This window comes from Anomaloglossus baeobatrachus, chromosome 4, assembly GCF_048569485.1.
Source record: "Anomaloglossus baeobatrachus isolate aAnoBae1 chromosome 4, aAnoBae1.hap1, whole genome shotgun sequence".
Classification (NCBI taxonomy): Eukaryota; Metazoa; Chordata; class Amphibia; order Anura; family Aromobatidae; genus Anomaloglossus; species Anomaloglossus baeobatrachus.
In genome coordinates, this window is record NC_134356.1 from 292276940 (window position 1) to 292303829 (window position 26890).

Genomic DNA, 26890 nt, shown 5'->3' on the forward strand with positions numbered 1-26890 from the left:
ACTACATTAGAAAATAGCAGGAAACAGTCATCAGCATCCTCCTTTCCACTTTCTCTATGACTTAGGTTTGCGCTTCCTGTGATGATGTCAGAGTGCCGCCTGCATAATTTACAAAGAACCTGGTCAAAAAAGAAATAAAGTGATGCTGCAGGGATCATCTGGAGTGGTAAGTGTTTTTTTTATTTTTCAAATACAGTGTGCTAGAGCATAATGGTTGAGGGGAGGGGGATGGAAGATAATGCTTAATAGGGACTTATAAAGAATTGGGGTGTAAGGGAGTATGCTATAGAGGAAGCTATAATGCTTTGGGGGTTGGAAATAAAACTATACAAGGACCTACAATGAAGTGGATAGGAGGTGGGGGGAGAGCATCTTATACAGGGATTTATAATGAATTAGGGAGGCGGGAGGGAGGGCAGAAGCTTATAATTAATTGGAGAGTGAGAGCGTTTGTAATACAGGGACAGATAAAATGGAAGAGAACAGCCACTATAAAAGGATTTAAAATGAATTGGGAGGAGGAAGAAAGTACATGGAACAGGGTGTTGTAGGGCATTAGACAAAAAGAGGACACACGACAGGAACTTAAAATGAATTTGGAGAGAAAGTCACAGTGAACATTTATATTTATTGGGAAGTAGAAATTATAGTTAAGACACTGTACTGCCTTATCAAATTATATTTAGTGGTGCAGTATGTAGAATTTTTTACTCTAGAAGCAAAAAAATACAATATATAGTATATAACAGTTATTTTCAGGGCTGCAGTGATCAGTGTGACAAGATGAGTTGTAGCTGGGAAATGTCAATGTGAAGGTCTGACCATATGGAGAAGAAACAACAGAAAGTGATTCTAACCAGATAAGAGGTCAGCAGGAAGTCACTTGAGGAAAATATTAATTCTATATCTGTACTGTACAGTGCAGAGAGATGATGGAATACATACTATTGTTTGGAAAATAAACTCCCTTAAGCTACATTCACACATTTATATAAAATATCCATGTGCTCCCATGTCCTATTTTGATCGAATTTTTATAATAAATTGGACACCACACCAAGACTTCATATGGATATATAAATATAGCCTTATTCTGTTTTGTATAGTGCTATCCCTTAAGGGTGCTTTACACGCTATGACATCGCTAGCTGTAGCTAGCAATGTCGTGCGCGATAGCACCCGCCCCCATCGTAGGTGCTATATGTGGTGATCGCTGCCGTAGCGAATATTATCGCTATGGCAGCGTCACACGCACATCCTTGTCAGCGTCGTCGCTGTGCCTGCCGAACAATCCCTCCTTCAAGGGGAAGGTGCGTTCGGCGTCATAGCGACATCACTGCGGCGTCACTAAGCGGCCGGCCAATAGAAGTGGAGGGGCAGAGATGAGCAGGCCGAACATCCCACCCACTTCCTTCCTTCCTCATTGCCGGTGGGACGGAGGTAAGGAGATGTTTGTCGCTCCTGCGGTGTCACACACAGCGATGTGTGCTGCCGCAGAAACGATGAACAACATCGCTACTTACCTGACAACGATTTTTTGTAATTAAACGACCTCTCCAAAACAAACGATTTTTGTCTTTTTTGCAATTGTTTTAGGTTGCTCCAGCCTGTCACACGCTGCGACGTCGCTAACGACTCCGGATGTGCATCAGAAACACCGTGACCCCGACAATATATTATTAGCGATGTCGCAGCGTGTAAAGCCCCCTTTAGTATACAGTGTACTCTTTCATGATGTATAGCATCATCCCATAAGGGGTTAAGCAACCTGGAAATTTTTGATGAAGTGGCGGTAGTATCCTACAAATCATAGGAAACTTATGACCTCTTGAATAGTAGTCAGGACAGGTCCCTTCTAGAGAATAGCATTCTTCTCAAGATCTGTGACCACTCCTTCATCACTCACTAAATGGCCTAGATACTTCATGCTGGGTTTCAACAGATGCCACTTGGAGTGCTTGACTTTCAGGCCATAGTTGATGATTATCTTGAAGATGTCAGACAAATGCTCAAGATGTTCTTCATAGGTTCTAGAAGACACGATCACATCATCCAAATAAATCAGTACCGTCTCAAAGTTCTTGTGACCTAGGCAGTATTTTATTAGGGGTGCTTTACACGCTACGACATTGCTAAAGCAATGTCGTTGGGGTCACGGAATTTGTGACGCACATCCGGCCGCGTTAGCAATGTCGTTGCGTGTGACACCTATGAGGGATTTTAAGTCGTCGCAAATATGTTCAAAATCACTAATCGGTGACATGCCCCCCTATTCCCAATTATCGTTGCTGCTGCAGGTACGATGTTGTTCGTCATTCCTGCATCAGCACATATCGCTATGTGTGACACCGCAGGAACAAGGAACCTCACCTTACCTGCGGCCGCCCGCAATGAGGAAGGAAGCAGGTGGGCGGGATGTTATGTCCCGCTCATCTCCGCCCCTCCGCTTCTATTGGGCGGCCGCTTAGTGATGTCGCTGCGACGCCGAATGAACCGCCCCCTTAGAAAGGAGGCGGATCGCCGGTCACAGCGACGTCGCTAGGCAGGTAAGTATTGTGATGGGTCCGGGCGATGTTGTGCGCCACAAGCAGCGATTTGCCCATGACACACAACCAATGGGGGCGGGAACGCACGCTAGTGATATTGGTAACAATATCGAAGCGTGTAAAGCAGCCCTTAGCCTTTGGAAAGTACTTGAGGCATTTCACAGCCAAAAAGGCATACAGTTGAATTGAAACAGGCCCATTGGTGTCCTAAAGGCTGGGTTATCACAGCCTTCTGGGACTACATGCTCTTATTTATTTATTTGTCAAACTTGTATGAAACCATTCTCCAAAGACTCAGAGTGGCTCACAACATATAAAGGCAAAGTACAAAGTTTATTCCCTATCTGTATGTTTTTGGAGTGTGGGAGGAAACTGGAGTACCCAGAGGAAACCCACACAAACACAGAGAGAAAATACAAACTCCTTGCAGATGTTGTCCTTGGTGGGAATTGAACCCAGGACCCCAAGTGCTGCAAGGCTGCAGTGCTAACCACTGAGCCACCGTGCACTCATGCTTGAGAAAAATGCAGCTGATTTTAAAGCTGTGAAGTACTCTGTGAAGAACTTTTCAAAATGTGGCAAAGGGTTGGCATTTTTGTAAGGGACACTACTTAGCTTTCTAGAGTTTACAGAGAAGCAGATGTTGCCATCTTGCTTCCTCACAAGGAGAAGTGGTGTCGCCCAAGGAATGTGACTGTCGCTGATGATGTTTGTGCTATTCACGTCCTTGATTAACTTCTTCCCAGGTTGGCACATAGATGAGAGGAAAGGGCTAGTGAATTTCCCAAAATCCATGGAATTCTTTCAAAAGCTCTGATGGTGTTCTTTCACGACCCTCAGAACTCCACTCCTCCACTCATCTGGGGTGTTCTGATCACCCACCTTAATCTCATCCCATCATGGGTTCTGAGGAGTTTTCACAGGATGAACCTCTGTCTGTGCACTTTGTTGATAGTTCAGCGCCTTTTGACTTAGGATATCTTGGAAGGACACGCTGGACAGTTCAACAATGCTTTACTTTCTGAGCTTCACTTGCTGATTACTTATCTTTGCACAAAATCACTGTCTCCGAACCTACAGGTAAAAAGATAGATCATCTACTAACCGATTTTCCCATTTGAGACAACACATCTTTGTTGAGCATGCAGTAGGCAAATGGACCTCTGAATCCCTTTTCTCTTTGGATGGAGCCAGAGCCAGTTCGTGCTTCAGGGCATCCAGCATCACTTGCAGGCAATTTCACAGAGCATTAATACCCAGGACAATAGGAGGAAATCCATTGTCTTGGACATCAACAACAATTAGACCCTGTCTTCGAAGCTTTGCGAATTTTACTGTGGGTTCCCTACAACCTCGCTGGAGAAAAGATTGTCCATTGTTGGCAATCACATTAATCCAAGCTTTTGGAAGATGCAGTAACTGGTTAGGATTCCACTAACACACATAGTAGGAGGTTTGGACGGTGGTGACTTGTAAGCCTGTGTCATGTAAAGCTGCAAAAGGAATTCCATCAATTTCAATGTTAATCAAAGGAGACCTGTCAAGGTATGTAAGGGCCCATTCTGTGGTAATCTGGACCTAGGTATTCTCCTCCTGAGAACAGGTCCACTCGGCGGAATATTCCAGTTTAAACATTGGCACTCCCATTCAATGTGGGCACTCCTCCGGCACTTTCTGCAAATAGACCTCCCTTTAGACTTAAACTGACCTGTGAACAGTCTTCCATGGTTGCCATGGCCACTTTTTCTGGAGTTTTCACGGCATCTGTCTCTGTGAGACCATGAGTCTTCAGGATGCCAATACTGGTGCATTAAATCCTTAAGCTCCTCACATACTTCTGTCAGTCTATTTGGTAGTTCTGCAACTTGCTTGCTCAGGTCTCCTACAGCATCATTAGCTTAAACTTGGGCACAGCTGGTAACAGTCACTTTGAGGTCAGTTGGTGGAACTATTCTGGTTTCAGGGAAAGCCATCTTTGGGTACTTAGGCTGGTCACATGGGATACTGGTCATGAACTTGGTAGGAAGCTGCTTCCACTCCCAGATCTTTAATGGCCAACTGCTTAAAGTCCAGAAATGAACTGTCTGGTTTCTGTAGGGAAAGGATTCTTAGATGTGTCTTTATAGATCCTATTCTTGCCCCTTCTACAAACGGGTTCCTTAAGGTGGTATCTACATTCAATACTTCATGAGGGTCCACCTGACGTATAGCATGTAGTGCTTCTCACAATCTAAAGGCAAAATCCATGAGTGATTAATCAAGCTGCTGTTTTCTGACAAAGATCCGAGGCTTTTATTCCAGAACTGTTCGGGTATCAAAGGTGGCACTCAGTCTATCAAAGCTGTGTCCAACAGTTCTTTTCTCAGAATGGGGATGGAACTTCACCTCCCTTACAGCTGTTCCACTCAATTGCCCAATTAATATCTTCACCTTCTGATTTGTGTACACTGAATAAAGTCTGAATATAGCCTACATCTTTTCTCTGAAGATTCTTAGTGCATGGACATCCCCCTTACAGCTTGGTAATAGGGATAAGAGAACCCTAACTGTAAAGTTTGGGGTCCGTACAGTATACCTTGTGTCTGGTGCTGAACTGTGAACACAGACTTTTTATTATACTTCAAGTTCCTGTTCAGGTTTGTCACCCGAATAAAGCTTGTTTAAAGGTCACAAAGCAGTCAATCTGCAAGCCTTTAGGCTGTGGGCACTACCGGAGCCATCACAGCCATGCCAAGTATTAACATGGCTGTGATGGGCCATAGAAATCACTTAAAAAAAATAAAAAATTACGTGGGCTACAAATGGAAGTTAAATGGTAGTAAGAGCATGATAGTTATACATTCCGTGTTTCCCGGAGAATCACACTGCATCAGACTCTTTTCTGGGCTCGATAGTTAAGGTTATCAATATTCACTGCTTCCTCCACCCACCCTCTGAGCCAGTGTATATGATTGGTTGCAGACTTATATTTTTTTTAAAAAAAGGTGAGGGTCCCCTTTGATAACCAGCCACAGTAAATCAGACAGGTGGGGGCTGGTATTTTCAGGATTGGAAGAGCCATGGATAATTGCCCCCCCCCCAGCTGCCCAGAATTGGCATATTACATTAGATGTGCCAATCCTGGTGCTTTACCTGGCTCATTCCAATTACCCTGGTGTGGAGGCAATCAGGTTAATATAAGGGGTTAATGACAGCTGTGATTTGTAAAAAATGACAGCTGCCATCAAACCCTGGATTAGTAATGGGAGGCGTCTATGAGACACCCCCATTACTAATAATGTAAGTAAAAAGAAATAAAATACAAACACCGAAAAAATCCTTTATTTGAAATAAAATACACACACTATCTTTCATTCCTTTATTAACCCCCAAAACACCCTTGTGGATCCAACATAATCCATATACATTCCCACATAGATTCTCAGCTCTGCTACATCCAGAGGCTGCAGAGAGGGAAAACATGTCTGCTCTCTGCAGGCTCCGGGAATCACTGACAACCAAGGTGGAACCGGCTGTGAGCAGGTGACGTCATTCAGTTAACTGGAGGTCACATCTGGCTTCCTATGGTGTGACCTCAGGCGACCTGAGTGCCGGACTGTAGGACACGGCCGTGACACGCAATCTGACATTACGGCAGTAAGGTCACTTGAGGTCACTAGGGTCTTCCCCGCTGCCCTCAATTAAAGTGCTGCTGGATTGCCAGACTGCAGGACACAGCTATGACCCGCAATACAATAGTGCAGCAATGGCTTCAACATTCACTGGGCATGGTCATTAATCATTTTCAAAAGGTACAAGTCCACATTCCTCCCTTAAGGGGTCATCAAATAAGTCTGCTAGCCAACCGGACTGCTGGAACAGAGTTTACATATTTGCTGGTGGCTGCTTCAGCTTTGCTCTGTCTGTCTGCGCAGACTACTCTCATTTGCAAAACTCAGAGAAGTAACTTTTGTCACTAAAACTTCATCCATCAAACTCTTGGTGTACCTGTGTATTCTGCAAATCTCATGCAAACATTGCAAAACTTCAAGTATTAAAGGCACATTTATATAACATTCACATGATTCTATGTCTCAATAAATTATGTATATATTTATATGTATATATATATATATATATATATATACATATATAGACCAAAAGTTTGGACACATCTTCACATCTCTAGAACAACTATTAAGAGGAGACTTTGTGCAGCAGGCCTTCATGGTAAAATAGCTGCTAGGAAACCACTGCTAAGGACAGGCAACAAGCAGAAAAGACTTGTTTGGGCTAAAGAACACAAGCAATGGACATTAGACCTGTGGAAATCTGTGGTTTGGTCTGATGAGTCCAAATTTGAGATCTTTGGATCCAACCACCGTGTCTTTGTAGAAAAGGTGAACGGATGGACTCTACATGCCTGGTTCCCACCGTGAAGCATGGAGGAGGAGGTGTGACGATATGGGGGTGCTTTGCTGGTGACACTGTTGGGGATTTATTCAAAATTGAAGGCATACTAAGCCAGCATGGCTACCACAGCATCTTGCAGCAGCATGCTATTCCATCCGGTTTGCGTTTAGTTGGACCATCATTTATTTTTGAACAGGACAATGACCCCAAACACACTTCCAGGCTGTGTAAGGGCTATTTAACTAAGAAGGAGAGTGATGGGGTGCGACACAAGATGACCTGGCCTCCACAGTCACCAGATCTGAACCCAATCGAGATAGTTTGGGGTGAGCTGCCTGGACCGCAGAGTGAAGGCAAAAGGGCCAACAAGTGCTAAGCATCTCTGGGAACTCCTTCAAGACTTTTGGAAAACCATTTCCGGTGACTACCTTTTGAAGCTCATCAAGAGAATGGCAAGAGTGTGCAAAGCAGTAATCAAAGCAAAAGGTGGCTACTTTGAAGAACCTAGAATATAAGACATATTTTCTTTTGTTTCACACTTTTTAAGTATTTCATTCCACATGTTTCCATTGATAGTTTTAATGTCTTCAATGTGAATCTACAATTTTTAGAGTCATGAAAATAAAGAAAACTCTTTGAATGATAAGGTGTGTCCAAAGTTTTGGTCTGTGCTGTATATACAGTATATATATATATATATATATATATATATATATATATATATATATATACAGTAGCTGTACTACCCAGCTTCGCCTGGGTTAATAACTGTTGTTAACAAAATAGAATGTATTAACATTCCCGGGATAGAATGTATAAATAGAATGCATTAACGCCCGGGATAGTAACTGTCTCTCTGTTTCTCTCCCATTCTCTGTCTGTCTCCCCCTCTGTATATATCTCTCTGTCTCTCTCTCTCTTTGTCTGTCTGTCTCTTTCCCTGTCTGTCTCTGACTGTCTCTGTCTCTTTCTCCGTCTGTCTCAATCTCTTTCCCTGTCTGTCTCTCTATCACTTTCCCTGTCTGTCTCTTAACCTGTCTCTCTCTTTCCCTCTCTTTCCCTGTCTGTCTCTTTCCCTGTCAGTCTGTGTCTGTCTCTTACACTGTCTGTCTCTTTCCCTCTCTTTCCCTGTCTCTTTCCCTGTCAGTCTGTCTCTTTGTCTGTGTCTGTCTCTTTGTGTCTGTCTCTTACCCTGTGTATGACTGTTTCTTACCCTGTCTGTGTCTGCCTCTTTCCCTGTCTGTGTCTGTCTCTTTCCCTGGCTGCATTGTGACACGCCAACATTCCTTTTATGAGCGTAGCTGCGCATTCTTCTGAAGTTCTGGCTGCACTGTGGCTCCCAGCTCCATTCGCTTTAATGGAGGCAGTTTTTTTGGCGAATAACTGTAAACTGCGGGGTTAAAATTTCCCCTCAAAACATAGCCTATGACGCTCTTGGGGTCCAGACGTGTGAGTGTGCAAAATTTTGTTGCTGTAGCTGCGACGGTGCAGATGCCAATCCCGGACATACACACACACACACACACATACAAACACACACATACACAGATTCAGCTTTATATATTAGATATATATATATAGATATATATATCTATATATATATAGTAATTTATTTAGTCATCTGTAATTCTTCAAGTAGTTCCTTAGGAAAATTATAAGAGTAGAATGGTAGTAATTATGTGCTGCATGCATTAGTTCAGCCTGTTTTCAATTCCTTTAATTTTTTTCCTGCGTTCCTACTGATCATAATTTCCTCTATTATTTTTCCTCCGGTGTGTAAATGGTCATGCTGAGTATACATCAAATACAGTAATTATATATTTTACTAATACATGGGTGGTAGTCTGTCATTTATGACCTACTCTAAAACATAATAAATACAGTAAGGAAAGGCATATACTTTGCCAATTCTGCAAAAGCTGAACCAAATTTTTAAATATGAAGAACATTAGAATGCTACTTATAATGATCAAAATAAAAGTAAAGACACCATTTAAGGTGAAGAGTACCATTTTCAATGTCTGTAGAAAATGATGTGATTAATTGGCATCTACTGATATGTAGCACCCTTGGGGCAAGGGGTTAGCCTTACTCGTCGCTGGGTCGGTGATGTCAAGTCTGGGGATGTCACGGGTGGCCCTTGCCCGGTTTCGTGGCCCCGAGATGTACAATAAAGGAGGGGGGAAGGGTGATGATGGTGGAGGATAGGATTTATTGTGATGTCACCTGCAGTATGTGGCTAGGGAATAGCTGCCGCCGCTGTCACTGTCCTCTGGTGTGGATGGTATTAGCAGCTAAGATGTTTCTGCTCCCCACAGTTGGAGTGGGCCCCGGGGAAGATGATGAGGGGAGTAGTAGTGGCGACGGCACGGAAAGGCAGACAGTCTCCTGCAGGTTCAAGGTCTCTGTATTCATATTCCTGGTTTACCCGGGATATGCCGGTCACCGCCATGATGGGCCCCAGCCAATCCTGAATCCATTGTAGGTCAGAACCGGTACAGTGGACAGTGGGCCCTTCCCCCTTGCGCTTCTAAATGTGGATCCTTGTGGCTTGAAGCTTCTTGGGGACCTCGGTTCTTGGTAAGTGTTTACTCCCATCCCGTATGCAAGTTCCGCGGGTTTATTGTGGGGCCTGCCTTGGAGCACGACCGCAGATCCTATATAGCACTGTGCTCTGGGAATTGTGCAATCCCCCTGGCCTGTAGATTTTGGTGGACAACCTGAATTATTATTCATCCTCAGATTCTGCACCCTGCACTGCGCCGGTCCCAAGGGAGTAATGAAGCTCTCCCCTCAGTGAACGAATTTTCACCTGCGTCCCACAAGAGCTGCTGGTAAAACCCAACACTGCTCTCTTCCTCTCCTGCTGGAGAACTCCTGACTGTTGTGTTGCTCCTAACTCCCCCTGGTGGCTGTCACTCCTCAGTTCACCGTCGCTAGTGGGTGTCAGCCGTCCATGTTTGCTGACTGCCTTAAGACCCAACCCTAGCCGGTCCTCAGTGGGGAGGCCAACCTGGTTGTGTGTTTGAGTTTCTGTGTTGTGGAACCGGTACCGACCTCCTCTGGATCCAGGATGAGTACCGCAACTTAAGTGAGGTGCAATCACCTGTGGAGACTGAAGCCTCAGGGGCGCCACAGATATAGGGCCCAAGTCATCAAAACATTCACACCAGAATTCTGACATAAAAGCTTTGAAAGGTCGCAAAATTTAGGATCAATTTGGAATTGTATGTAGATTTTGCGACATTTAGCATTTTAATGTCAGCTCCAACAAAATGGGGGGAAGCTGGAGTTGGGGCGGGACAGGGGCATGTTGGGTTTCTGTACACCAGAAATCTCAATCCAGCACCTGACGGCAGAGAAATTCCTAGTGTAGAGCATGGAGACACACGCTACTCGTCAGACTCTCCGGATTCTTGAAGAAGTATGCAATAAGGGGTGTCTAAAGGCTGCTTTATATGCTTCAATTAATTGTGCGATTGCATTTGTGATCGCACCCGCATCCATCGTTTGTGCGGCACGGGCAATCTGTTTCCCGTGTTGCACAATGCTGTAACCCCCCGTCACACGTACTTACCTTCCAAACGACCTCGCTGTGGGCGGCGGACATCCACTTCCCGAAGGGGGAGGGACATTCGGCGTCACAGCGACGTCACACAGTGGCCGGCCAATAGAAGCAGAGGGGCGGAGATGAGCGGGACGTAAACATCCCGCCCACCTCCTTCCTTCAGCATTGCCGGTGGGACGCAGGTAAGCTGCAGTTCATCGTTCCCGGGGTGTCACACGGAGCAATGTGTGCTGCCTCGGGAACATTGAACAACCGGACGTTCGATTTTTAGAAAATGAGCGACGTGTCAACAATGAACGATAAGGTGAGTATTTCTGCTCGTTCATAGCTGTCACACGCTACGATATCACTAACGATGTCAAATGTGCGTCACTTACGATGTGACCCCGCCGACATCTCGTTAGATATATCGTAGCGTGTAAAGCCCGCTTTACTCCAACACACAAACTTATTAAGACCGACATAAACAACACTCATCTTAATCAATTGGGCACATAGTCTTTATATATTCAGAGTTTTTCTACCATTGTAAAATATAATAGAAGAATGATTTTACACTTCATAAATTATTTGTTACTACCACCATTGACTGGGAGAGAACAGGTGCAAAGAGACATGGCTGTTACAGTGTTGGACCTTTCTCTGCAGAATCAGTATTTGACACTTTTGTTCTTTTAACAATGATAAAATATGTTTGCAGACCATCCAAGAAAAGAAGCATAAAAGTTTTCTTTGAAACTGGATGTAGGTTACCATGGAAACTGCAGTTCTGTTATCTATTTTTCTTCTAAAACTTTCCCTTTTATATATAAAATTTATCATCTACTGCAAACCATACAATTTAATATAGTATATAATGAGACCATGAAAACGAGGTATTGAAGTATGCAGATACATATGAAGGTTATGATAATGGCAAAGTCCCTATTTGGTCTTATTCACATGCGTAAAGGTGTTGTACCCTTTTCAATGTTAAAAAAAAACAAAACAACACTGTACTTACCTTCCCTGGGGGCAACTGGCAAGTCTCTGGCACAGTGTGTGGCACTGGCTGCGGTGCTGATGGCAACAGCATGGCATCCAATCAGTGAGCTCAGCGGTTCTACCTATGTAGATGAAATACCACCTTTAGAACCACTGAGCGTTTACTGATTGCTTATAGCTCTGTAACTGTGTAGTTGATATGACGTCAGTGTCTCACCCATGGTTTGTTATTTTATTAAAATTGCAGCTGCGGCAGAACATTATCTGAATGTGAACAACCCTTTAAAGGGTAGTAGGTAGAGCTTCCATTGCTACGTTGTCCTACATGTCTTTTTAACAGTCTTGGAAGTGAAATTTTATACAGCGGGTGAAATAAGTATTGAAAATGTCACCAATTTTAAAGTAAATATACTTCGAAAAGGTGCTATTGACATGTATTTCTTACCAGATGTCAGTAACAACACATCCAATCCACACAGGCAACTGGGTTGTTACCAATTCAGTTACCAAATTTGCCAAAATATAAGGAAAATTTATTTTGAAATTAGATCTACAAGGTGAATATGCAAGGTTCTCTCCCCTTCGGTACCAATTTGGTATTGTTCACACGTTCAATAATTTGGTCAGTATTTTACCTCAGTATTTGAAAGCGAAGACTAGGAGTGGTGATAAATACAGAAGTGGTGCCCGTGTTGCTATTATACTTTTCCTCTGATTGTTCCACTCTTGGTTTTGTTTTGAAGGTACTGATGTAAAATAGTTATCAAATACTGAACGTGTGAACGTGGCCTTAGTTTGTTTACTGTATTGTATTTTATATATGTAGAGTATCTATATCTATATACACCATATCACATGCACATCACTCTACAATTAATGGTGCTTTACAAATAAATAACAATAATAACTCAATGAAACAATAAGTTCCAAAATAAATAATAGGCTTATATAAAATGATGATAATTGGACTGGCAGAAGATGTGTATAACAAGGTAAAAAAGTGGCTCCTTGAGAGTTTTCTAAATGGTACTCTTTCAGATTGAGTCACCATTACTATTGGTTTATAACAAGGGTTACTAATGAGCTCTATTTAAGTTAACATATTTATTGACAACCTTAGAAAGAAATGATATAGTAAAATAGGCATGTTAAACTATAAAGAAGCATGATACAGATGGATTTAGAACATTACAGGTTTGCGTAAAGTGGCACTTGAGGTTCAACACTGAAAAATATGTGTGAAGCAGTCATGGTGTGAATGATATTGGAGATTTTGGTGTGAATGCAATCTCAATCCACATCAAAGTCTAAATCTGAGAGAGGTGATCCACCACTATCTCCTAACTTTCTCTTCAAACTTAGATGGAACATCTCCACTGCAACTTATTATTGGCTTTTGATTGGCTGCAGCAGTCACGTGAAGGCAGTAATCAAGAGGCACTTGTGGGGTACACTGGCATTGATGAAGAAGTATTTATGATTTTACTCATTTATATCATCACTGTCCTCATCGTAGCTCACAATCTAAATTCCATATCAGTAGTATGGCTTTAGGAGGAAACCCCCGCAAACATGAGAACATAAAAATGCCTTTTTTTCATGGCAGGATTTGAGCCCAGGACAGGACTGCAGTACTAACCACTGGGCCACAGTGCTACCCAAGTAGATGCTTTGTTTTTTTTGTTTTGTTTTTTGAAGATCACCATAGGCCTAATTATACAATAAAGATAAATAGGGGACAACCACTATAATCTACTGTTCCAGTATGATATGAATTCAGTGATTGAGCTGCTTTACTGTGCATTGATAAGTGATTAAACTCCATACAGTCTGAAGTGCCTTTTATGTTGTCATATTATTAATATAAGCAAATTGACTTCAAGTTCCTGTGAATTCGAACAGTTTGCGATTTGATTCATGAGGATCACAAAAAAGAATGGCCAGTACCATTTCATGCAGTACTGAAGACTACAGGAGCCAGAGAGAGGGCTTATGACACAGCCATAAGGGCTTCCCAATAATGTCTTGTTGCTATCACATCACATGGTCTAACATAGTCAATTAGGAGTGGCTATCACAGATACAATAGAAATATGAGGACCAGCCAAGCAACTCCATTTTAGGATTGTACACGCTTCAGGTAAGAGTCCAATCATACAGCTCATTACATCTAGTTGCAGAAGACGGTCTAATCTGATTGTTGTATATTACCGCAGCGCTATAGCAAATTGAAAATGTGAATGGCAATCTCAGTTTGTTCCAAAGATGCAGGTGATATAGGGAGGTTCTGTGCCTACATGGCCACTCAGTGTGACTCTGAACTGATTGTTCTGTGATATACAGTCAGGGCCAGAAATATTTGGACAGTGACACAAGTTTTGTTATTTTAGCTGTTTACAAAAACATGTTCAGAAATACAATTATATATATAATATGGGCTGAAAGTGCACACTCCCAGCTGCAATATGAGAGTTTTCACATCCAAATCGGAGAAAGGGTTTATGAATCATAGCTCTGTAATGCATAGCCTCCTCTTTTCCAAGGGACCAAAAGTAATTGGACAAGGGACTCTAAGGGCTGCAATTAACTCTGAAGGTGTCTCCCTCGTTAACCTGTAATCAATGAAGTAGTTAAAAGGTCTGGGGTTGATTACAGGTGTGTGGTTTTGCATTTGGAAGCTGTTGCTGTGACCAGACAACATGCGGTCTAAGGAACTCTCAATTGAGGTGAAGCAGAACATCCTGAGGCTGAAAAAAAAGAAAAAATCCATCAGAGAGATAGCATACATGCTTGGAGTAGCAAAATCAACAGTCGGGTACATTCTGAGAAAAAAGGAATTGACTGGTGAGCTTGGGAACTCAAAAAGGCCTGGGCGTCCACGGATGACAACAGTGGTGCATGATCGCCGCATACTTTCTTTGGTGAAGAAGAACCTGTTCACAACATCAACTGAAGTCCAGAACACCCTCAGTGAAGTAGGTGTATCTGTCTCTAAGTCAACAGTAAAGAGAAGACTCCATGAAAGTAAATACAAAGGGTTCACATCTAGATGCAAACCATTCATCAATTCCAAAAATAGACAGGCCAGAGTTAAATTTGCTGACAAACACCTCATGAAGCCAGCTCAGTTCTGGAAAAGTATTCTATGGACAGATGAGACAAAGATCAACCTGTACCAGAATGATGGGAAGAAAAAAGTTTGGAGAAGAAAGAGAACGGCACATGATCCTAGGCACACCACATCCTCTGTAAAACATGGTGGAGGCAATGTGATGGCATGGACATGCATGGCTTTCAATGGCACTGGGTCACTTGGGTTTATTGATGACATAACAGCAGACAAGAGTAGCCGGATGAATTCTGAAGTGTACAGGGATATACTTTCAGCCCAGATTCAGCCAAATGCCGCAAAGTTGATCGGACGGCGCTTCATAGTACAGATGGACAATGACCCCAAGCATACAGCCAAAGCTACCCAGGAGTTCATGAGTGCAAAAAAGTGGAACATTCTGCAATGGCCAAGTCAATCACCAGATCTTAACCCAATTGAGCATGCATTTCACTTGCTCAAATCCAGACTTAAGACAGAAAGACCCACAAACAAGCAAGACCTGAAGGCTGCGGCTGTAAAGGCCTGGCAAAGCATTAAGAAGGAGGAAACCCAGCGTTTGGTGATGTCCATGGGTTCCAGACTTAAGGCAGTGATTGCCTCCAAAGGATTCGCAACAAAATATTGAAAATAAAAATATTTTGTTTGGGTTTGGTTTATTTGTCCAATTACTTTTGACCTCCTAAAATGTGGAGTGTTTGTAAAGAAATGTGTACAATTCCTACAGTTTCTATCAGATATTTTTGTTCAAACCTTCAAATTAAACGTTACAATCTGCACTTGAATTCTGTTGTAGAGGTTTCATTTCAAATCCAATGTGGTAGCATGCAGAGCCCAACTCGCGAAAATTGTGTCACTGTCCAAATATTTCTGGACCTAACTGTACAAAACTTCAGTACAGCATCTTAATGATAGCTTTTTCTTATTCATCAAACCCTGCAAACAAGGAGGCCAGTTTGATATCCCTCTGTACTAATTCCTGTTCTGAAGGAAAATCCTGAAATCAAGCCTCGTGTGTCATAGAAAGTGAGATTTCTGGCTTCTGAGATGGGCAAGCCATTTTTTAAGACAAAAATATATTTAAACACAGAGAGTGTAGGGTGTAAAACAAATTGTGAAAAACATTTTTTTGCACACTTCTTTGTTTTAATAGTCCAAAGTTAGACCCATACATTCCACCCGAATACAGCTGATAATTACCATAGGTTAACATCTGTTTTCCCCTAACCAGATAGTTAAAGGGAACTTCTTACCAGATTTGGTGAATATAAGCTTCGGCCACCACCAGTTGGCTCTAATATACAGCATTCTAGAATGCTGTATATAAAAGCCCAGGCCGCTGTGTAGAACGTAAAAAATACTTTTATAATACTCATCTAGGGGATGATGGGTATCCGATGGGTATCGCTGCTCTCCAGTCCGGTGCCTCCTCTCTGCTGCGATCTCCATCCTCCTTCTACCCAGCCTAGGCATGGCAGTTGCACTTTGATCTGCCAAGCTGAGGGCAGATCAAAGTACTGTAATGCGCAGGCATGAAGAAAGGTTAAAGACCGCCTGTGCATGTGCACAACAATATTTTGATTTGCCCTGAGCAGGGCAGATCAAAGTGCGCCTGCGCTGGTCCTCAATGTGTGGATAACGTAGGATGCATCATGGACACGGGCCTCAGAAGAAGGAGGACGGATATCATCACAGACAGGAAGCGCCGGATCGGGGAGCTGTGACACCCATTGGACCGGACCGTTCACTAGGTGAGTATTATAAAAGTGTTTTTTACGTTCTACACAGCGACCTGGGCTCTTATATACAACATATTAGAATGCTGTATATAAGAGCTCACTGGTGGTGGTTGTACTTGCATTAAAGATTTCAAAATGTGTTCAATACAGTCCCAGGAGACCTCCAAGTACTGTACATGTCTTTTTCTAGGCAATTTGAGGCCTTGCAGAATTGAAATTCACACAAAATCGATTCAAATTGTAAAATTCACAGGAAATTTCAAATTTCCTAAGATCCAATCTAATATTTTGTCAGTTAAAAAGTAATCAATAAAAAAAATAAAAATTTTTATTTCATAAATCAATAGTACATATGAAAATAAGCAACTTTATAACATATATTATCAGACATATTTGCTTTTCTTTGTACGAGGACTGATTTAATTCTCAGAATTCTGAACTCATGGGTAAAATCTGTATTCAGTCAAGACAATTTTTGACATTACTGATATAAGAGATGGAAGTTGCTGCTAATAAAATTCTACGTAGTAGGAAAGGAGGAGAAGATGAGAGAAACTCTCCCTCCTCCTGCTCTCCTCTGCAAAGAATCTTATTAGTAACACCTGCCATCACTTATCACAGTAATGCAAAATTATGTCTTCACTAAATACAGATTTTACACATAAATTGAGATTTACCCCATCTCAACAATAGACATACTAGGTATGTCCTGCTTGTCAGATACTTGCTGACCAAGAACCTATCCAGTATGTTCTGGTGACCGCAGGGGAACAGGAGCTGTGCCCATGCAATGGCCTCCATTTATTCGGCTTACCTGACAGCTGGGCCTCGACTCTCACAGCCAGGGATGGTCCTTGTCCCTGGCTTTTTAACCCCCTAAATGCCATGATCGATATTGATCACAGCATTTAGGAGTCTGGGAGAGGGATCGTGCTCCTTTCCCCTCCGATCGAAGCCCCCACATTCAACTCAACCCACAAAAACAGAAGTTTACACTCGGGTTCATCATGTTTGTAAATAAACCATAACCTATAAAGAACTACAACATGCTATTTTGAAAAATCTTTATTGGAAAATATAAAAAATGCACAAGATTAAAAAAATATGCACAGCAAGAAGATGACTTGAGGAGGAACAACTTCATGCAAGGTATGATTACAAAAATCTCTCAGTGGCTAACAATAAGCAGAAAATACTCTCACATAGGCCATAAACAATATATAATATCTGTCAAAAATTGACACATCAAATAAGGATGAGGAAGCCTGCTTAATTTATAGGATAATGATTTCCAGAAGCACAAGCTGGGCACTATGTGCGGGCTAGAGGTGAGCACGGTTCGCGGTTCGCAGTTCTCCAGTTCGCGGTTCGAGTGATTTTGGGGGCTGTTCTAGATCGAACTAGAACTCGAGCTTTTTGCTAAAAGCTCGATAGTTCTAGATACGTTCGAGAACGGTTCTAGCAGCAAAAAGCCGGGCTTTTTACAGCTACAGTGTGCAGGAGCCATCGCTGGCAGCCTGCCAGAAGCTGGTAACCAAGATAAACATCGGGTATCCAAGCAAAGCGCTTTGGTTAGTAACCCGATGTTTATCCTAGTTACGTGCAGGAAGCCCACACTTCCCCGCTCAGCTCGCTCCACCCCCTCCTGCCCGCGGCATGTACACACGTACACACACACTCTGCACACACACTCTGCACACACACTCTGCACACATGGTCCCGCTCGGCTTACCTGCGGTGATGAAGTCACGCCATCCCGACCTCAGCGCTGTCACTGTCCTCCATGGCCGCCGCTTGTCACATCACCTTCTCTCGCTTCCGACCCGAGACTGACTAGCGGTGACGTCACGGGCCTCTCGCGATACTTGGCTGTGAAGGCGGCGGTCATTGAACTCAGTGACAGGTGCTGTCAGCAGTGCAGGAGATCAGCGCAGGTAATGTACCTCGCTGACAGCAGCACTTGTCATCCCCTGCAGTGACCTGGGCTGACCCATTGATGTTAGCTCAGGTCACTGCATTGCTCTCCCAGCCAATGGGGATCATCCTGCTCTTCATTGACTGGGACAGTGTGGATCGTCATGGCAACCCCTTGGATTACACCAGACCTGGATTTCTTTTTCTTTCTAATAAATTGGTTAAAGAGGGAATGTTTTGGGGAGTGTTTTTTCAAATAAAAATGTGTTTGTCGTCTATTTTTTTTTTATTACTGACTGGTTTGGTGATGTCGGGTTTCTGATAGACGCCTGACCTCACCAACCCCAGGGCTTGATGCCAGGTGACATTACACATCTGGTATTAACCCCATATATTACCCCGTTTGCCACCGCACCAGGGCGCGGGATGAGCTGGGGCGAAGCACCAGGATTGGCGCATCTAATGGATGCGCCACTTCTGAGGCGGCTGCGGCCTGCTATTTTTAGGCTGGGGAGAGTCCAATAACCATGGACCTCCCTAGTCTGAGAATATCAGACCCCAGCTGTCTGCTTTACCTTGGCTGGTGATCCAATTTTGGGGGGACCACTACGTGTTTTTTTTTTTTTAATTATTTATTTAATTTAAAATAACAGCGTGGGGTGCCCTCAGTTTTGGATTACCAGCCAAGGTGAGGTTGCCAGCTGTGGTCTGCAGGCTGCAGCCGTCTGCTTTACCCTAGCTGGCTACAAAACTAGGGGGAACCCTACGTCATTTTTTTTTTTTTTTAATTTTTTTGGCTAAATACAAAGCTGAGCACCCTTTAGTGCCACATGAAAGGCACCAAAGGGTGCAAAATTACAAAATGCAGGAGAGTGGGACATTATGTGTCTTTCTGCCATTATAATGACAGAAAAGACTGATATGAAGTGTACAAGCACAAGAAAATCACCAGAGTGCTCTACGCTGTGAAAAGCAGTAGAAAATGGCACTGGAGTGAACATGTGACCGCATCATGTAGGATGAAGCTATGGATCCTGGGTAAATTTATGCATTTACCCTCCTTCAGTTTTTTTGCAGTACACAAAAAAAACGGAAGGCACACAGATGACAAACAGATGACATACGGACCATCTACGGAACGGAAAAGGATGCCACATGGATGCACCCGTGAAAAAAAACGGACTGTTTTTTGCAGACCGCAAAAATGGATCGGTCGTGTTAATGTAGCCTTATTCTGATCTGCCGTTTATAAACAGCAGGCAGAAATAAGTGAATAGCGCCCCCCGGCGTCAGAAAATCTCCGGGGTTTCAGGGCTAAGTGAGACCCTGGAGATCATGATTCAGGACGGTTTTTCCGGTCCCCGCTCACGTGATCACAGGTATACACCGTACACCGATGATCACGTTACAGTAAATGACAGCGTCGGTAAAAAATTATTTATCTCCCATCTGGCATGAACAAACACTTCTCCACGTCTTCTCCACTTCTTCTCCACTTTTTCTCCACCTTTTCTCCACCTTTTCTCCACTTTTTCTCCATTTTTTCTCCACTTTTTCTACATTTTTTCTCCACTTTTTCTCCACTTTTTCTCCACTTTTTCTCCGTTCTTTTTCTATGGTCGGTCTACCCATTAGCTCTGCCATGCATAGTGTAGCTCTACACCTACTGCACATGTTACTTTATGATTGACATCTCTTTCGTACCAGAGCTGTCTAAGCCTACTCTGACCCCATATTTGTCATTACTATATTGTCCTTGTACTGTATTATGACATTTGTATCATGTGCTTCATTTCTTGCTGTGTTGCAATTTTTTTGCTGCATCCCAATTGTACCTCTATATTGTTCGAGTTTATGTTATTGTTCTCTCACTCTTATGTGATACTGATTATTGTCATTTTTCATGATTACATGCAGATAAGTCCAATCTGACGAAGGCTCAGGCCGAAACGTCATTTGTAACTTGTTTTGGACAAAAACATATATGCTTATGAAACAAATTTTTTTCTTAATACGAACCAATAAAGAGTGATTTTGCATTACTATCCATTGTGACTTACTGACTTAGTCTGGGAGATTTAGAGTGCCGAGGTTACTCACTAATTTTATCTATTATTACCTCTGAGCACCTATATACCAGTGAGCAGAGCTTCCTCTACAGTAGTTCTCCTGATTAGGCATGCCCTTACCTCATGAGCAGGGCATTGCAGCTTTGGTAGCAACCATTACGACATGGACTCTGCTGCTGTGGACCCGGGGAGAGTGAGTGCAGATTCATTGCACCCACACTCCTCACATGAAGGGTCCGCACTTTTAGAAAATGGGGGATACGTTCCCTGAGTGTCTCCCCCCCATATTCTAGACAGTCCAGAGTCGTCGTGGGACCCCTTTATTTTTTTTCTTACAATAAATTGGTGAAAGAGGAAATGTTTTGGGGACTGTTTTTTCAAATAAATTTCTTTTGTCGATTTTTTTTTTTTGTTAGTACTAACAGTTTATGATGTTGGGTATCTAATAGACGCCATGACATCACAAACTGCTGGGCTTGATCTCAGGTGACTTTACAGCTAGTATCAACCCAATTTATTACCCCGTTTGACACTGCACCAGGGCACGGAATGAGCTGGGGTGAAGCGCCAGGATTGGCGCATCTAGAGGATGCGCCACGTCTGGGGTGCCTGCGGCCTGCTATTTTTAGGCTGTGAAGGCCCAATAACTATGGACCTTCCCACCCTGAGAATACCAGACCACAGCTGTCCGCTTTACCTTGGCTGGTGATCCAATTTGGGGGGGACCCTACTTTTATTGTGTAATTATTAATATTTATAAAATAATTATAAGAAAGAGCCTGAGGGGACCTCCACATTGGATCCCCAACCACGGTAAAGCTGCCAGCTGTGGTTTTCAGGCTACAGCCGTCTGCTTTACCCTAGCTGGCTATCAAAAATGGGGGTATTTTGATTGCCAACCAAGGTAACGGCAGGCAGATGGGGGTGGCAACCCATAGCTGTCTGCTTTATCTGCGCTGAGAATCAAAAATACCGCGGAGCGCTACGTTATTTTTTTAAAGATTTATTTTTACAGCACTGTGATGTCCAGCAATCAAAATACAGGGAAGCCCATTTTGTTTTTAGTTATTTAAATAAATAATTAAAAAAAATATATATGGGCTCCCGCTGCATTTTTTGTATTGCTAGCTAAGGGTAATCCAAGCTTGGTGTTACCTTCACTGGCAATGGAAAATCCAGGGAAGCATTTTTTATTTTTTTGCCAAAAAACTACAAAAAAAGGACGTGAGCTTCGCCATATTTTTGTATGCTAGCCAGGTATAGCAGGCAGGTGCTGGAAGAGTTGGATACAGCACCAGAAGATGGCGCTTCTATGAAAATGCCATTTTCTGAGGCGGATGCCGTCTGCAATTCGCAGCAGTGGGGCCCAGAAAGCTCAGGCCAACCTGTGCTGCGGATTCCAATCCCCAGCTGCCTAGTTGTACCTGGCTGGACACAAAAAATACTCCATCCAGGACTGTATGCAGAAGTTTTTTGCCCACCAAAAAAATGACGTGGGCTTCGCCATATTTTTGTATGCTAGCCAGGTACAGCAGGCAGCCTCGGGCTGCCTCCAACCCCCAGTTGCCTATTTGTACCCGGCTGGGAACCCAGAATATAGGGAATCCCATTTTTTTTAATTATTTCACTTATTTCATGAAATAATTAAAAAACAAATGACGTGGGCTTCGCCCCATTTTTGTGTCCAGCCAGGTACAACTAGGCAGCTGGGGATTGGAATCCGCAGCACAGGTTAGCCCGAGGTTTCTGGGTGCCTCTGTGCGAATTTCAGTCCGCAGCCGTCCCAGAAAATGGCGCTCTCATAGAAGCGCCATCATCTGGCGCTGTATCCAACTCTTCCAACAGCCCTGGAGCCAGGTGGCTTGTTGGGTAATCATGAGTTAATACTGGCTTTGTTTTACTAGCCAGTATTAAGCCAGAGATTCTTAATGTCAAGCACGTTTGACCCGGCCATTAAGAATCTCCAATAAAGGGTTAAAAAAAAGACACCACACAGAGAAAAAATACTTTAATAGAAATTAATACACAGACACATTAGAGACTCCATCTTTATTACCCCCTGTCAGCCCTCCACGATCCATGGTCTTCTGTCTTTCTCGTTCAACAAATGCAGCTCTGCTCCATCACTGCTGCATGGGGGAAGACGCTGCTTCCCGTGGAGCATTCACTCCGTGAAAGCTGCACGAGAAGCAGCGTGCAGCCTTCACTCCGTGAGTGATCAGTGCTGCTAGCGGTAACAGCGGTAACGCTGACAGATGCGTTACCATAGCAGCGGTGCTCCCGGAGCCGCGGTTAGCGGTGATGTCACCGCTAACTGTGTTGCTATGGCAACGGTGATCTCCGTTAATGACCGGCTTTGTCAGCCGGTCACTAACGGAACGGGGAGTCGACCGTGTGCTAGAGCATGTCGCCGGTACATGGCGATACACAAATGTGCACCGTGTACCGGAGAGATGCACTCGCAGGTCCTACATGACGCGTCATAGTCATGTGACCAGTCTGTAGCTAATGAGATAATAGCCACGTGACTGGTCACATGGCTATTTTGACATCACGATAGGTCCTGCATCTCTGCTGGCAGTGCCGGTCACCGGGAGGTTTCAGCGATCATCGGATGGAATAGCGGCAGGAGACAGAGTACAGGAGGGATCGCGTGGACCGGTAAGTGTTATGGCAATGTTTATTAACTGTATGTGTACATTTATAATGCATTTTTATGTGTTTGTGCTTGCCTCCCATTATAGCCTATTGGTTCGAGTTCGGTTCGTCGAACGTTCGACGAACCGAACTCGAACGGGAGCTCCGTTCGGCGAACCGACCTCGAGCGGAACCGCGACCGGTTCGCTCATCTCTAGTGCGGGCACTATGATATGCTGGGTATGACAAGGGCATATTTGCAATTTTAAATTCTGCAAGATTTATTGTTTGACTCCATGGGTGTTGATAATAAATTGTCACTACACTAGTAGATGAATTCCCAGAGGGATGTAATTTCCAAAATACGGTCACTTGAGGGTGTTTCTGCTGTTCTGGCACTTAGGGGCTCTGCAAATGGAGTCCCCCAATTATTCTAGGAAAATCTGTGCTACAAAAATCAAATGGAGCTCTTTCCCTCCCGAGCCCTGCGGTGTGGAAAAACAGTACCGTACAGTCACATATGGGGTATTTCCACATTCAGGAGAAATTGAGTAACACATTATGGGGACTTTTTTTTCCTTATTCTCCTTGTAAAAATTGGAAATCTGTGGCTAAAACAACAATTTAGTTGTAAAAATGTAATTATTTTTTGTGTACCGCTCAATAGTATAACATTTTGTGACACACCTGTAGTGTCAATATGCTCAACGCACCCTTAGATGAATTCACTGAGGGGTGCGGTGTTTGAAATAGTGTCACTTGTGGGGGATTTATGCTGTTCTGACACCTCACAGGCTCTGCCAACGTGAAATGGCCCCCCCAAACCATTCCAACTGAATCTGAACACACATATGGTGCGCCTTTCTTTTATAATTTTGTATTGTGCCTCAAAAGTAGTTTTTTACCACATATTAGGTATTGGCGAACTCAAAAGAAATTGCACAACAAATGTTATGGTCCAATATCTTCTGATACTCTAGTGAAAATGAAAAATTTGGGGTTAAAGCAACATTTTTGTGGTTAAAAATGTATTTTTTAATTTTCATGGCTCAACATTATAAAATTCTGTGAAGCATCTGGAGGTACAAGGTGCTCACCAAATATCTAAATAAATTATTTGAGGTTTCTAGTTTCCAAAATGGGGTCACTTGTGGGGGATGTTCACTGTTTAGGCACCTCAGGTGCTTTGCCAATGGAACCTGCAAACCATTCCAACTAAACCTGAAATTAAATATGGCACTTATTCTCTTCTTCATTTTGTACTGTGCATCAAAAGTAGTTTTCGACAACATATGGGGTATTGGCGACATTGCACAACAATTTGTATGATGCATTATTTTCTGTTATCCATGTGAAAATGAAAGATATGAGGTTAAAGAAAAATTTTTGTGATAAAAAATTTTCATTTTCACAGCTAAATGTTATAAAATTCCGTGAGGCACCTGGGGATTCAAGGTGCTCACAAAACATCTAGTCAAATTCCTTGAGGTTTCTAGTTTCCAAAACGGGGTCACTTTGGGGAACGTCCACTGCTTAGGCATATCAGGGGCTCTCCAAACATGGTGTCCACTATCTATTCCACACAATTTTGACCTGTGAAATTGAAATGGCGCCCTTTCCCTTCCAAGCCCTGCCGTGCGCTCCAACGGTAGATTTCCACGACACATGTGGTATAATTGTACTCAAGAGAAATTGCACAACAAGTTTTATGGTTCATTTTCTCTTGTTACCCTTATAAAAATACAAAATTTGGGGGTAAAGTAACATTTTAGGGGAAAATGTAAAATTTTCATTTTTTCCTTCCACATTGCATTAGTTCCTGTGAAGAACTTAAAGGGTTAATACATTTCTTGGATGTGTTTTTGTGCAGTTTGAAGGGTGCAGTTTTTAGAATGGTGTCACTTTTGGGTATTTTCTGTCACCTTCGCTTTTCAAGGTCACTTCAAATGTGATGTGGTCCCTATAAAAATTGGTTTTGCAAATTTTGTTAGATTAATGAGAAATTGTTGATAAACTATTATCCCTTCTAACTTCCTAACAAAAATATGATGTTTCAAAATTTGTGCTGATATAAAGTAGACATGGGAACATGGCAAATATTATTTATTAATTATTTTGTGTTATAAAACTCTCTGGTTTAAGGTCATAAAAATTCAAAGTCTGAAAATATATAATGCTGTATATAAGAGCCCAGGCCGCTGTGTAGAGCGTAAAAATTACTTTATAATACTCACCTAAATGGTTGGTCTGGTGCAGATGGGTCAGATGGGTGTCTCCATTCTCCGGGTGCAGCGGCTCCTCTTTCGGCCATCTTTGTCCTTCTTCTTCTGAAGCCTGGGTGCATGACGATTCCTACGTCATGCACACAGGTGGGCATTGAGTTCCCACTCATGTGCGCTACAATACTTTGACCTGCCCTGCTCAGGGCAGATCAAACAGGAGCTCTATGCCCGCCTGTGCGCATGACGTAAGATGCGTCATGTACTCAGGCTTCAGAAGAAGGACAAAGATGGCCAAAAGAGGAGGCACCACACCCGGAGAATGGAGACACCCATCTGACCCATCTGCACCACACCGACTGTTTAGGTAAGTATTATAAAGTCATTTTTACATTCTACACAGTGGCCTGGGCTCTTATATACAGCATGTTAGAATGCTGTATATACAGTCATATGAAAAAGTTTGGGCACCCCTATTAATGTTAACCTTTTTTCTTTATAACAATTTGGGTTTTTGCAACAGCTATTTCAGTTTCATATATCTAATAACTGATGGACTCAGTAATATTTCTGGATTGAAATGAGGTTTATTGTACTAACAGAAAATGTGCAATCCGCATTTAAACAAAATTTGACCGGTGCAAAAGTATAGGCACCCTTATCAATTTCTTGATTTGAACACTCCTAACTACTTTTTACTGACTTACTAAAGCACTAAATTGGTTTTGTAACCTCATTGAGCTTTCAAATTCATAGGCAGGTGTATCCAATCATGAGGAAAGGTATTTAAGGTGGCCACTTGCAAGTTGTTCTCCTATTTGAATCTCCTATGAAGAGTGGCATCATGGGCTCCTCAAAACAACTCTCAAATGATCTGAAAACAAAGATTACTCAACATAGTTGTTCAGGGGAAGGATACAAAAAGTTGTCTCAGAGATTTAAACTGTCAGTTTCCACTGTGAGGAACATAGTAAGGAAATGGAAGAACACAGGTACAGTTCTTGTTAAGACCAGCAGTGGCAGGCCAAGACAAATATCAGAATGGCAGAGAAGAAGAATGGTGAGAACAGTCAAGGATAATCCACAGACCACCTCCAAAGACCTGCAGCATCATCTTGCTGCAGATGGTGTCACTGTGCATCGGTCAACAATACAGCGCACGTTGCACAAGGAGAAGCTGTATGGGAGAGTGATGCAAAAGAAGCCGTTTCTGCAAGCACGCCACAAACAGAGACGCCTGAGGTATGCAAAAGCACATTTGGACAAGCCAGTTACATTTTGGAAGAAGGTTCTGTAGACTGATGAAACAAAGATTGAGTTGTTTGGTCACACAAAAAGGCGTTATGCATGGAGGCAAAAAAACACGGCATTCCAAGAAAAGCACTTGCTACCCACAGTAAAATTTGGTGGAGGTTCCATCATGCTTTGAGGCTGTGTGGCCAATGCCGGCACCAGGAATCTTGTTAAAGTTGAGGGTTGCATGGATTCAACTCAGTATCAGCAGATTCTTGACAATAATGTGCAAGAATCAGTGACGAAGTTGAAGTTACGCAGGGGATGGATGTTTCAGCAAGACAATGATCCAAAACACCGCTCCAAATCTACTCAGGCATTCATGCAGAGGAACAATTACAATGTTCTGGAATGGCCATCCCAGTCCCCAGACCTGAATATCATTGAACATCTGGGGGATGATTTGAAGCGTGCTGTCTA

At 42.9% G+C, this 26890-nt stretch overlaps 1 protein-coding gene across 7 annotated transcripts in view; it reads right to left on the reverse strand.

Annotated features, from left to right (window-relative positions):
- The window catches only part of KCNC2 (potassium voltage-gated channel subfamily C member 2), a 419040-nt gene that overhangs the window by 135496 nt on the left and 256654 nt on the right, over positions 1–26890 (reverse strand). The window lies entirely within an intron of this gene.